The sequence below is a fragment of the Frieseomelitta varia genome, unplaced genomic scaffold (assembly GCF_011392965.1).
Source record: "Frieseomelitta varia isolate USP_RPSP 00005682 unplaced genomic scaffold, Fvar_1.2 scaffold_198, whole genome shotgun sequence".
Taxonomy (NCBI): domain Eukaryota; kingdom Metazoa; phylum Arthropoda; class Insecta; order Hymenoptera; family Apidae; genus Frieseomelitta; species Frieseomelitta varia.
In genome coordinates this window covers 869,792-882,551 of record NW_025109727.1, presented here as the reverse complement: position 1 = coordinate 882,551, position 12,760 = coordinate 869,792, and the positions used below count along the sequence as shown (strand labels likewise).

Genomic DNA, 12,760 nt, shown 5'->3' with positions numbered 1-12,760 from the left:
GTTCTTCACTCGTAATAATATTAAATTTAATATAATGCAGTATAATATTATAATATTAAATTTGGTTTCAGTCGTTAATAACTTTCGCTTTTGTTGAAACTCTAGGTAAAATAAAATTAAAAAATAGTTCTTCACTCGTAATAATATTAAATTTAATATAATGCAGTATAATATTATAATATTAAATTTGGTTTCAATCGTTAATAACTTTAGCTTTTGTTGAAACTCTAGGTAAAATAAAATTAAAAAAAAGTTCTTCACTCGTAATAATATTACAATATTATTATAATATTATAATAATATTATTATAATATTAAATGTAATATTTAATGTTTAATATTATAATATAATGCAGAGAGTATAATATTATAATATTAAATTTGGTTTCAGTCGTTAATAACTTTCGCTTTTGTTGCAACTCTAGGTAAAATAAAATTAGAAAAAAAGTTCTTCACTCGTACGAATAAAATACTCGAAAATTTCGAATTTAGAAAGAGAATTACCCCGACGATAGGACAATAAAGAGGCAGTTCCAAAATAGGGTATTTTCGGGCAAAAAAACTTGCACGACGAATAACCCATAACAGAACATCCAAACGCATTTTACGTTAAATCGATTTTCATTTCTCCGGCAAGCCCCTCCCCCCTTCTCTCTCCCAAAAAAAAAAGAAAGAAAAAAGAAAAAAAAAGAACGGGAGGGAAAAGCGAAAACGAAACGAGAAAAAATGCACTCCGACGAAGAAGCGGTGCAATGAAACGCTCGTCGATCATCGACCCTCGATGGCGTATCCACGAGCCCATCCCAGTGAACATTTACAACGGGGGCCCATCGAAATAAAAATCGAGGAGCGACGGAAACGCGAAAGTAATTAGTTCTCCGTGTCACCGCGCCCGTGCAAATCGATACTCGGTGTTTCGAGGACGGCCGCTAAATTTACTCGGTCAACTCGACTTCGGCGCGAATCGCAAAATCATTTTCGACATTTTTCTCTCTTCCTCGTGACCACGTGTTTCGTGTCATTTCTTCTTCTCTCTCTCTCTCTCTCTTTTCTTTCTATTTTTCGAGGGGAAATTGACTCGCCGATTTCGCAGCCGATCGGCCGATTTTCTAGCGATTAAAAAACAGTCGAATCGCGCGAGAACGAGCCACCAGGAAAACTCGATCTCCCGTGCACGTTGGTTATTTTGGTATTCTATTTGAAACTTTCGTTGGAAAACGTTCGGTAACATGGATGGCGAGTGAAAACGTGTTTTCGGTTTCCGATCGGTTAAAAGTAAACGTGCGATTGTTGATACGGCGTATGAAAAGAATTTTCAAAAGTGCTGTTGACGAGTATAGGAACAATTTCTCTGCTGCAGAAATTATCATTCATATATTTTCGTGCGCACGATTAAAAAGAAATAGAACCTAGTTAGAAATTTATCGCTAAACATTGCAACAATTATTCTATTTTCGTAGTTTAAATATTTTTATATATTACGTACATCCTCTGCGTTTTACTAATACTAATTTTTTTTACGAATTGCATAATTTTGATTGTTCAGATAGATTTTTAAGCATACAAATATTTTTGTGAGTATTCAGTATGAGTAAGAACATAATTCCCGAGGAGTGTATAAATAGCGATTTTAAAAGTAAAGGAACGTAGTTCTTTAAATTAAAGAATCTGGAAAATTAATCGAAAATGTCTTCTTTGATCTACTCTCTAACTATACTAGTATTATATTATTGTCATAAATATAATAATATAATAATATAATATATTATTATTAATATTATATATTATTGTAATATTATTATATTAATAGTATTATATTACTATTATAGTTTATATTATTATATTATTGTATGTACTGTAATTATTAATATTATATATTATTGTAATATTATTATATTAGTAGTATTATATTACTATTATAGCTTATATTATTATAGTACTGTAATATTATTATATTAATAGTATTATATTACTATTATAGTTTATATTATTATATTACTGTAACATTATTGTATATACTGTAATTATTAATGTTATATATTATTGTAATATTATTATATTAGTAGTATTATATTACTATTATAGTTTATATTACTATATTATTATAGTACTGTAATATTATTATATTAATAGTATTATATTACTATTATAGTTTATATTACTACATGTATAATGTAGTAGCCGCTCAGCTTTAGTATTCAAAATCTTCGCAAGAACTGTTTTTTTTTGACTCTAACTTTTTAGTTGGATTCTAGCTTTTGGCTATGTTTGAGTTATCTTTGAGCTGTATTTGAATCCTGTTACTTTCTCTTTTTATTTCTTCAGTTTGACAACTTTTTTCGTTAAGAATCATTTCTTCTTTCAAATTATTCCCGAACTATTGACAATGTTGCAGAAATTAAAGATGTATCTGTCAGATTATCCTAAACAGATGTTCAAACCAACTAATTATAAATTCTAGTTTTTTATTAAAGCTTAAAAAAAAAATACGTAATATTAAAAATACTTTTGCAAATGTCTTCGAAATGAAGGCCAAGTGAGGGTTACAAAATGGTCACCTAATACAATATATTTCGAGCCCATTGAAATTGTTAAAGACGTTCGCATTCGTGATAATTACCGAAAGGTCTCTAAATTTCTGTTGCAAAATTTACGGAAGTTATTATCGTATTTCACATGGCTGATGTCGCGCAAAATGAACGTTTCCGATAAATGAAGTTTACCCAGTTTAACGTCGTTTACCACCACCACTTTGCACGCGTTTCCTGACGTGTACTTGGTTTTTTTAAATAGTTTCCTTCCGCTGAACGAGAACATGCACTTAGTTTGTCGATAACACTCCGCTTCGGGGTTGGATTCTCGTGTCAATAGCAATCTCGAATAAACTCGAAATAGTTTCACGCTTATCGAGTTAACCCGTGTCCTTATTTAAAAAGAAGAAAAAAAAAAAAGAAGAAGCTGAGAATTTGTGAAACGACGATACGATGGACGTTCATGCACGGAACAAAGAACTGTGACTGAAGTTCACAAATGAACATATTCTTTCGTTGTCAGTTCTACGAAAAAATGGGAGGACTAAATAAAATTGAAATTTTACTAAAATCGCTCCTTTTTCTTTCTTTCTAATCGATTTCACAGTAGAACTCGGTAGTTGTACATTTATTTGTCTAGTCATATATTTGTTTATTGTTTTATTTTTGAAATAAAAATTTAAAGGATAGGGGATGAGATGAAAAAAAAATTGTATCAACTAGACTTCTTCGTATTTTATAAAATTCGATAATTATTGATAGAAATACTGGCTAGTTTCTGAAATGAAAATTTGAAGAAACAGGGAAGGAAAGGAAAAATACTTTTTTTAATTGTTTTTTCTGCATCTTTCTTTTTTTCGAGTTTTATACTTTAGTTGTCGATAGGTTTAATGTTAAACACTTTTGTGTGTTGTAATTAATTTCTACGAAAAATATAGATTAAATGTCTTATAATTTCTTGATTCGTTTCAAACTATATTAAATTTTCAGTCGTCTCATTACGGTGTTTAAGAAATTTCATAACGTTTCATGTAATACACACATATATATATATATATTTACATATATAACACATTCATAAAAAGTTCGATATATTCATTTTTCACCACTTACATACATTTGAGTAAATGTCTGTCAAATACATTTTACTCAGAACACACATCTCTGCAGCATATCCGAAAATCAGAAAATTGGAGTTGAGACACTCTTTGTTAAAAATTTACTAAAATTATCTATATTTCTATTCGAATACTTCCACGAACGTGTTAATGTATTGAAACTCAGTATGTATCGAGTATTGAAACACAGTGAATGTAAAATTCAGGATATTTTGACGATAAAGAGATGATTCTAAATTTTTTCTCATTTCTTTTCAAAGTTACATCTGATGGAGAAGTTTTGTAAAACTGGTAAAATTGAAAAATTGAAAAATTTTTTTTTAAGAAATATAATTTCTTTCACTCTTCTACAACATATTCGAAAATCAAAAAATTGGACTTGAGACCTTCTTTATCTGAAATTTATTAATGTTCGAATACTTTCGTGCAACTGATTGCGGACCATAACGAGTGACCGAACCGTATACAATAGTTCGTCGCTTTCTTTTTCTTTTGAACTCGGTATCATATCACTGGATAGAAATTATTAAGTAGTAATAAATGTATTATTTGTTTTGCCTATTTTGTTTTACTCAAATTTTTACTTAAAACTGAGAAAAATAGTACAATTTTGGAACAAAGAAATTCTCGACGTGCGTGGCACAAGAAGTTAAATACGTTCTTGCGTGACTAACTGCAATATTAAACTCAAAAAAAAAAAAAAAAAAAAACAGATAAACGTTAAATCACACCGATAAGCCACATCAGAAATTCAAAAGGATATGGTATTGATAACCCATTTTGTATCACAACGAGGACGCGACGGTTTGATCGATTCGCGATGCACAAAGCTTTGAAGCGTTCGGATAGCGGGAGATGCTAGAATGACAATGAAAATGTCGTGACCCAGCTTCTCCTCCAGATACGTAAACCATGAATAACAATAGAAAAAAATGCTGACTCGATATCCAATATTGACTGGCACAATGATATAGAGGTGACGATACGTGAAAATATACGTGTATTGCCAAACTGCGAAGAGGAGGCAATAACTATAAAAATATATGAAACGAGTTTCTTTGTATCTTGAAATTCAGCTGTAGCGATTTCGTCATGGAATTCGCGTCATTGCTTTATTGCAGATTCCACGATCAGTAAATTGGTATTATAATTGCTCAGAATGGAAGAATTTACATATGATTTGTACTATATTTTACGTTAAATTTATATATAGACATCATATATATGAAACAATCGAACGTGTTTATCGAAGATTAATTATAATAGTTTTATATTCGTGTATTAATTTATAAACTATATCAAGTTTCTTATTTAAACTTAGATAAATATCGTATTTCGTACGTATAAAATGGCGATGAAAATTGAAAATCCCGGCTTTTGACGAAAAAAATGCCTTTTAAATACTGAAAACGCTAATTCAAGAGAAATTCACCGTCAAAGTACAGCAATGCTGTACTTGATCTGATTACTATCTTTTCGCAAAGTTCAAAGAATTTTTTAAAACAACGACGCACTTACAGAGACGATAATTTAAGATTTAAAAGATGGGCTGCAACGATGATCATGTAAATTTGTTGTGTATGACGAAAATATACAGAAACACTCGCATTACAATAAGGATGACGATTATATTGAAAAATTATCTATGTGTATTAACTCTTTGAGTACTTAAAACTACTGAAAAATACACAGCAGATTGAAAATGTATTCACCTTTAAACATATTTTGAATTATATTTCTTTAGTATGTTGTAATATATTATTCTCCTTCAGTCTTTAATATTATTACTTTATTATTAATTATAAAATTATCTGTACAATACTCTGGTGTGAATTAACGCTCAAAGAGTTAAAGTTACGAGTATAAAGAAAATTTTTTAATACATTTAGAAGAGATCGGAGTAAAATGGCTCGGTGAAATTTTTTATTTCTGTTAATAACATAGATTGATTTTTTTTTTTATATATCATCTATATACCGTCTGTGCATAAATCGGTAACTTAATTGATATTAATAATGCAATTGAAAATTTTAACGAAATTATGATTTAACGTGTGTAACTTAATAAGAATTTACCATTATAAATTGTTCAATTAGAAGTTTAAATAAATAAATTTTTAATTGATTAATTTTTGCATTTACACACGTGCAGAAAAAGTACATAGTAATTTAAAAGAAATTTGATGTTCCAATTTTATTTTATTACTATTTATCCACACAACTTACGTAACATAAAATATATTTTATATATATTAAAATTTGTATATTTAATACAGTCATTTTTTATACCACGAAATTATGTTAAAAAGTCAAACTGTTGCATTTAGGTCATAAGATGCCTTGTCAGCAATTTTGTGCTAATAAATATAGTGTTTTAAATACTTAAATTGATAGTGTGTCTTGTACTAAATATCGGAGGGTTGACTCATTCAAAATTACGTTTATTAAGTGAATATTATTAATAGAATGTGAATCATCTTATCCAGTTTACTCACAAATTAGTTTTCAATTTTAAACCAAAAGGTAACAGTAAAATTGTTTTTTATACGTATTTTTATTCCTAAAACATAATTTTACTAGAATAAAAAACTCATATAATAATAATTTATAATATTATATATATAATAATAATTTATAATATTATATAATAATAATTTATAATATTATATAATAATAATTTATAATATTATAATCTTATATAATAATTTATATTATAATCGTATATAATAATAATTTATAATATTATAATCTTATATAATAATAAATATAATTTTACTAAAATAAAACAAACCTTGACCAAAACTCTTATATAATAATAATTTATAATATTATAATCTTATAATAATTTATAATATTATAATCTTATAATAATAATTTATAATATTATAATCTTATAATAATAATTTATAATATTATAATCTTATAATAATTTATAATATTATAATCTTATAATAATAATTTATAATATTATAATCTTATAATAATAATTTATAATATTATAATCTTATAATAATTTATAATATTATAATCTTATATAATAATAAATATATAATTTTACTAAAATAAAACAAACCTTGACCAAAACTCTTATATAATAATAATTTATAATATTATAATCTTATATAATAATAAATATATAATAATTACTAAAATAAAATATTACTAAAATAAAACAAACCTTGAAACAAAAAAATTTTTTCTCGTTTAAAGAAATAAAAAAGTTATATTTATTTTCGCTCAATATAGCCATTTGTTTAACAGCCCAATACCGAAAGAAATGATCGCACGTCGACTTTTTACGAAAGTGTTATACAAACTTACCAATCCTTTTCTCTCCTTTGTACCCGCGACAATTCGATTTCGCGAGAATTACGATGCGGAGGTCGTACGTTCAACGCCTTTGAATCACGTTTCGCAATTGTCGCGCCACCTTGAAACGGCAGTTTGCAGGGCGCACACCGCGCGACGCCAGCTATAAAAATGGCAGATGCGTCCCGTGTCGACTAAACAAAAGCAATGAACGCCAGGGACATGACGAATATGCGTCTGAAACTTGTATGGACTCGCGGAAGTTCGCCGGTCCTCTTCCTCGTCACGTTCGGCGCATATATCTGACCGCGCTGAGCGTTTCCTCCCAGCGCAGCGTCCGAAAGTCACGGCACGTTGGACGCATTTTCGTCGAAAGGTTCTCGTCTCGAAAAAATTACGCTCGACCCAGATTCCCTTGTGCTCGAGACGCGGTTCTTCTTTTTTTTTTCCACCGAGTTCGATGAGGCTGGATGGATATTTCTTTGTGTCGTAGGATATTAATATTCCGTAAAATAATAAATACTAAAATATAAAATATATTAATAATATTAAGAATAAAATATAAAATATACTAATAATATTAATAATATTAATAATAAAATATAAAATATATTAATAATAAAATATAAAATATATTAATAATAAAATATAAAATATATTATTTAATATTTATATAAATATAAATATCCCAATAATAAAATCTCGAAGTTGCTTGTAATTAAACTGTAGGTTCGTACGAACACGATGAAAGAAACCAAACTGAAGAATATGAGTCATTAAATCTTATAACCACGGTACCGTATATTATATATTTTGTATTTTTAGTTCCTTTTTGCATTTTAAAATTTCAATATACATATAAACATCCGTTGTTTAATACAACTATTAATATATTCAGATTATTCTTTATTATGTTTGTTATTTAAATCAAGATTACTCTCATATTATTTTTTATTTCATAAGGCACATGTTATTTAATTTTTCCAGTTTGAAACAAATATAATTGTTGACGAGAGAGGAATGGGAACAGACTCGTTTATTGAAAGATACTCTATGTTTTCTTGGAAAGAGAAGATTCTAAATTCTTTGTCATTTTATTATTCTAAATTACATTCGATAGAGAAATTTTGTTGAACTGATGAAATAGAAAGATTTTTTGAGAACAGATAATATAATTAGAAATATTCTATTGAAGTGATAGTGAAAAAGAATATTAAGGTATAGAATATGTGAATGTTTTCCTATGAATATATATATATATATATATATATAATATTATTTATCAATATTTGTTTTTTTAAATTAATCTCCCCCTAAAATAGTAATCATAAAATATTATTTGAATATCAACAAAGCGTGAAATATTATTATATAATTATAACATTATTATAAATTGTATTAATTATAATATTATTATAAATCATATTAATTATAATATTATTATAAATTATATTAATTATAATATTATTATAAATTATATTAATTATAATATTATTATAAATTATAATTACCGATACATCTTAAACAATTAACAATTCCCATTCGTACGTTAAAAAACAAATAATTTCAGTGTACTTGTCATCAAATTTTCAAACAACACATTTTCAAATAGTATCTCAAGTTACTATTTCAAGTACTTTTCATTTCAAATAAAAGTGTCTGCGACGCATTCGGAGAGACGCTTTTGTTAAAAACAAAAGGACGAACAGAGTGACGAAGAATAGAAATGAAATGAAAGATGAAAAAGGAAACAAAAGAAATTTCGAACCGAAATCGGAAGAGATGCAGGTGCTATGGCGGGACTGATGTGTTTTACGGAATTCCAGTGCAACAGATGTACGGATCGAACGGAGCGAGCGCAGGCCTGCCGGTGGGCATGACCACGTTGAAGGGCACCACGGGCACGCTGGGAGCGCTGGGGACCTACGGCTCGGCCCTCGGATCGGGGGTAACGGGTGCCACGACCCTGCCGCGGCCGGGAAACTGGCTGCGCCCTGCGGGCCTCAGGCACGGGCACAGCGCGGCCCGGGTCCGCCTCTACTGCCAGGCAAAGTGAGGAGCCACGGTTCCGACAGGTAACTGAACTCTGCATTTAATTCAACAACAAATCTACCTATAATCACTGGGCTGCGAACGATTTTTCTCGAAGCGCTTCGAAAAATTTCGAATTCTTAATGCGGTACTTTACAGTTTGATTTATGTTTTTTTTTTTTTTTTTTTTTACGTTTCAAGTGCATCCTTCAGAACATTTCATGGCATTTTCTTCAAACTCTTAAGATGATACGTCGTAATTTCCATATGTTTAAAATTTCAGACTTTAATTTCGAGACTATTGAAACACGTCCCAAATGTAGTCTGTGTTGGGAGATAAACTCTCAGCGTGTATAAATAATATTATTTTGCTCTTATAGTTTTCCAATTACCACTGAGATTTCTGAAATATGTACTCCGCTTCCAAAACTTGATAGTATAAACCAAAATTTCTTGAAGTAATAAATATAGAATTATTACGTAATTGCGTTAATTGACAAAAGAAAGAAATCTGTCTCAAAAGGATTCAAATGCAAATAGGGCATTTAGAGTTGCTAAAGTATACTCAATGTACTGAAAAATTTATAGAATGTCCGGGTATTGAAGAGAGGATGATTCTACGTGAAACGAAGCAAAAAGAAAGAATAAAATTTTTTCATCGAAGCCTTTATTTTCGAGAAAAATCGAATTTCATAAATAAAAAAATACATATAGGTTCTCTATAGCTTGAATACTTATTTTGATTTTCTTTTTAATTTTCTGGCACATAAATTGTGATATTTTTGTAATGATTAATTAAATATGGGAAAATATCATATTTAAAAGTTAATCGTATTCGTTCTTCCAAATGCATATGAATATCTCTTTAATCTGACTTTGTTCTCATGGCAATATATCGCCATGTTTTTTCAATATTTAAATTACATTTATTTAAACGAAGATTGAGAAAATTAACAGTTTATTTCAATAGTTTAGACTGTTACATATTTTTGTAGTTATTGAATTATTTGAGTTTTTTTCCACACATTCCATAGGTTTACATTTGTAAATCTGTATTTCGAATTGTCGAAGGCCTTTTTTCAGCGTAAGATACATACGTTTTCGTTTATTTCAATATATTCAAAAATTATATTTAAGATACCTTCGTTATTTATAACACTAATTCATGACAGAATTAAAAATAATTTCTTATATTATATTTCATCAATGTTGTTGGTTTTTTTTTTTTTTTAGTAATCTTATATCTGATATTTTAGTAAGTTTCTTTGCAATTATGAAAAACATGTCTACAAGAAAAAGCATTACTAGTAAATATTCTGTTCGAATAGTGATTCGAATGGAAATTCGCTATTACTAACAAATATTAACGGATATTAAAGTATTTGAATAATGGAGGTTCGAATATGAGAAGCTTTACTATATATGAAAAACTTTTTTTCGCCTATTATTTGTAAAATTATGTCGCATAAAATTATTTGTAAATTCATATTAGGTTTACGAAAGTGTGCTCAATATTCTACTATTCTAAATAATTAAAATTCGAGTTCTAAAGCTAGAATAATAATGAATGACTATTTGCTTGCACGTTCCTACTAGAAGTTTTACTTTTGCTCATGATCAGTAAAAGTAAATTTTAACGGCAGTACTGTCTTCGTTTTACGTCTTAAAAGAATTTTTTCTTTGAATTGTCGTTTTTGCGCATTGCATTCCTTTTCTCTTTTCTTCTCTTTCATTCTTTTCTTCCTGTATAATATATATCTAAGCTCTCTTGATTTTTCTTCCTGTAATGAGAATGGAACGAAATGGCACAGGAGAAGAAATGGCCTTGATGGGCCAATACATTTGGTCTGTAGTTTAAACTTCTACTTTAAAGCTATGCTTTTTCCGTTCCCTTACATTAGGATCAATTTATTATTTTTTAAATTTCTGGATTATTCGAGCAGTCCTATTTTTAACTGTTTGTTCCAAATAAATTTCTAAATTAATTTTATTTTATTTTATTAGCTTAATTAGCTTTTATTTTATAATTAACATTAATGTCTAGTATTTAGTATGTGTTTATTTTTTTGTTTATTTAAGAAATTTTTAATGTAAGAATTAATTTACATATAGACTATAAATAGCGTTAGAGAATAAATTTTTAAGAAAAATATCGTTGGAATATTTGAAAATATGTTATGTTTTTTTTTTTATTGACAACTTTAATGTAAAAAAGTGTCGAAGTAATTTAATTGTTAAACTTTGGAATCTTTTATTTTCAAAAATAATTTTGTTTCATCAAATATCTTATATATTATAATTAATATAAAACTCACAGATATAAATATTCTTAAAAACTTTTGACTTTTAAAAAATTTTATTTTTTGAAGAATCGTGAAGGTATATTAATACCAGAGGCAAATTCTTTTTGTAACTTAATATCATCAGAGTGTTCATGGAATATTCTTTTCATTTAATCTAGCGCTCCTCTAATTTCAAAGATATATTCTTTTCGTCTACTTTAATCTACCCTTAATTTCAGATGTAAATTCCTTTCTTTTGAGTTGAAATAAAAGAAAATGGTACGTTTGATTTTATGCAAATGGACCTAGTCCTTTTATAGGCGTTTCTTGTAATTTGATTAATGGTAGGTACCATTTATAACCGGTTTCGTGAGATCACTAAAGAAAAATGAAATACTAAAATTGTTTTTCTGACTACGTATTTGAAAAATGTTTTAAATATAAATTGCAAATGAAAGAAGCAATTGTCAAGCATTAAACATAATTGTTTTTTGATAGTATAATGAATAAAATAAATTAAAATATTTTTGATGTGAAATATTAGAAAATTACTATGTATATTGCAGTTTAATTATTAGATTGTGGACTTTTTTCTATTTTAGAAAAAATTTAAAGATGCAAAAATCCACAAAATGTACATAATATATAAAAATATAAATTTTCATGTCTTTAGTTGTATTCGTAAAAAGATTTGTATAAACATCCGACGTTTAGTAATCATTTTATTACTTTACATGTAAAAGAATCATTCTTTCCTAATGTTTATGTAATATTACTTTTTATTATTTTTATTATTTAATATTTATTATTAATTTTTTCCTTTCTTACTAACTCTTAAATGACATAACTTTTTCAACTCGTAGATTTGGAATTGTAAATTTGCGATAATGTATATAATTTAAAAAAAAAAGAATTTAGTAAAATTCAAAAAAAACATGAGGAGATTAAAAAACAGTGCCAATTTTTGATAAAATGAGAAATGAATAAATTATGTTGAAAGATAAATTATGAATACGAGACAATTGTAATACAATCTACATTTAAATTAATTTTCAAAATTGATACAAAAACGAATTAAATTTCAAAGTAATGTGTTTTGCAATAATATTTTAAAAATTTCTATTAAAACTGTTTTAACTTTAGAACTCTGTCTTATTTCTAGATAAGTTGCGTTGTCATATAGACATATCAATTGAATTTTGAATTTACTTTTACGATTCACCGCATAAATACCATGAAATATCTAAAAGATTCATAGTAGATGAAGAAATTGCTTCTAAAAATATATTGACATTTTATTATCCGAGACATCTAAATTTCTGTTACTAAAATAAATGTAAAAATTGGTAAAGTAGTGTTTACGTAAATTGGTAAAGTACAATTGGTAAAGTAGTGTTTACGTAGTTTTTTTTTTTTTTTTTTTGGGGGAAAAAAAAAAAAAAATCCCTGAAAATTTTTTTTTTTTTTTTTTTTTTTTTTTTTTTTTCCCCC

General features: G+C 27.4%; 1 long non-coding RNA gene across 1 annotated transcript in view; it reads left to right on the top strand.

The window, feature by feature from the left end:
• The first annotated feature begins 8,784 nt into the window (after window positions 1–8,784).
• Window positions 8,785–12,760, top strand: part of LOC122526843 — a 9,250-nt gene continuing 5,274 nt past the window's right edge. Inside the window, exon 1 of the long non-coding RNA XR_006306225.1 lies at window positions 8,785–9,031. This is a non-coding gene — a long non-coding RNA (uncharacterized LOC122526843). The remainder of the gene's footprint in view (window positions 9,032–12,760) is intronic.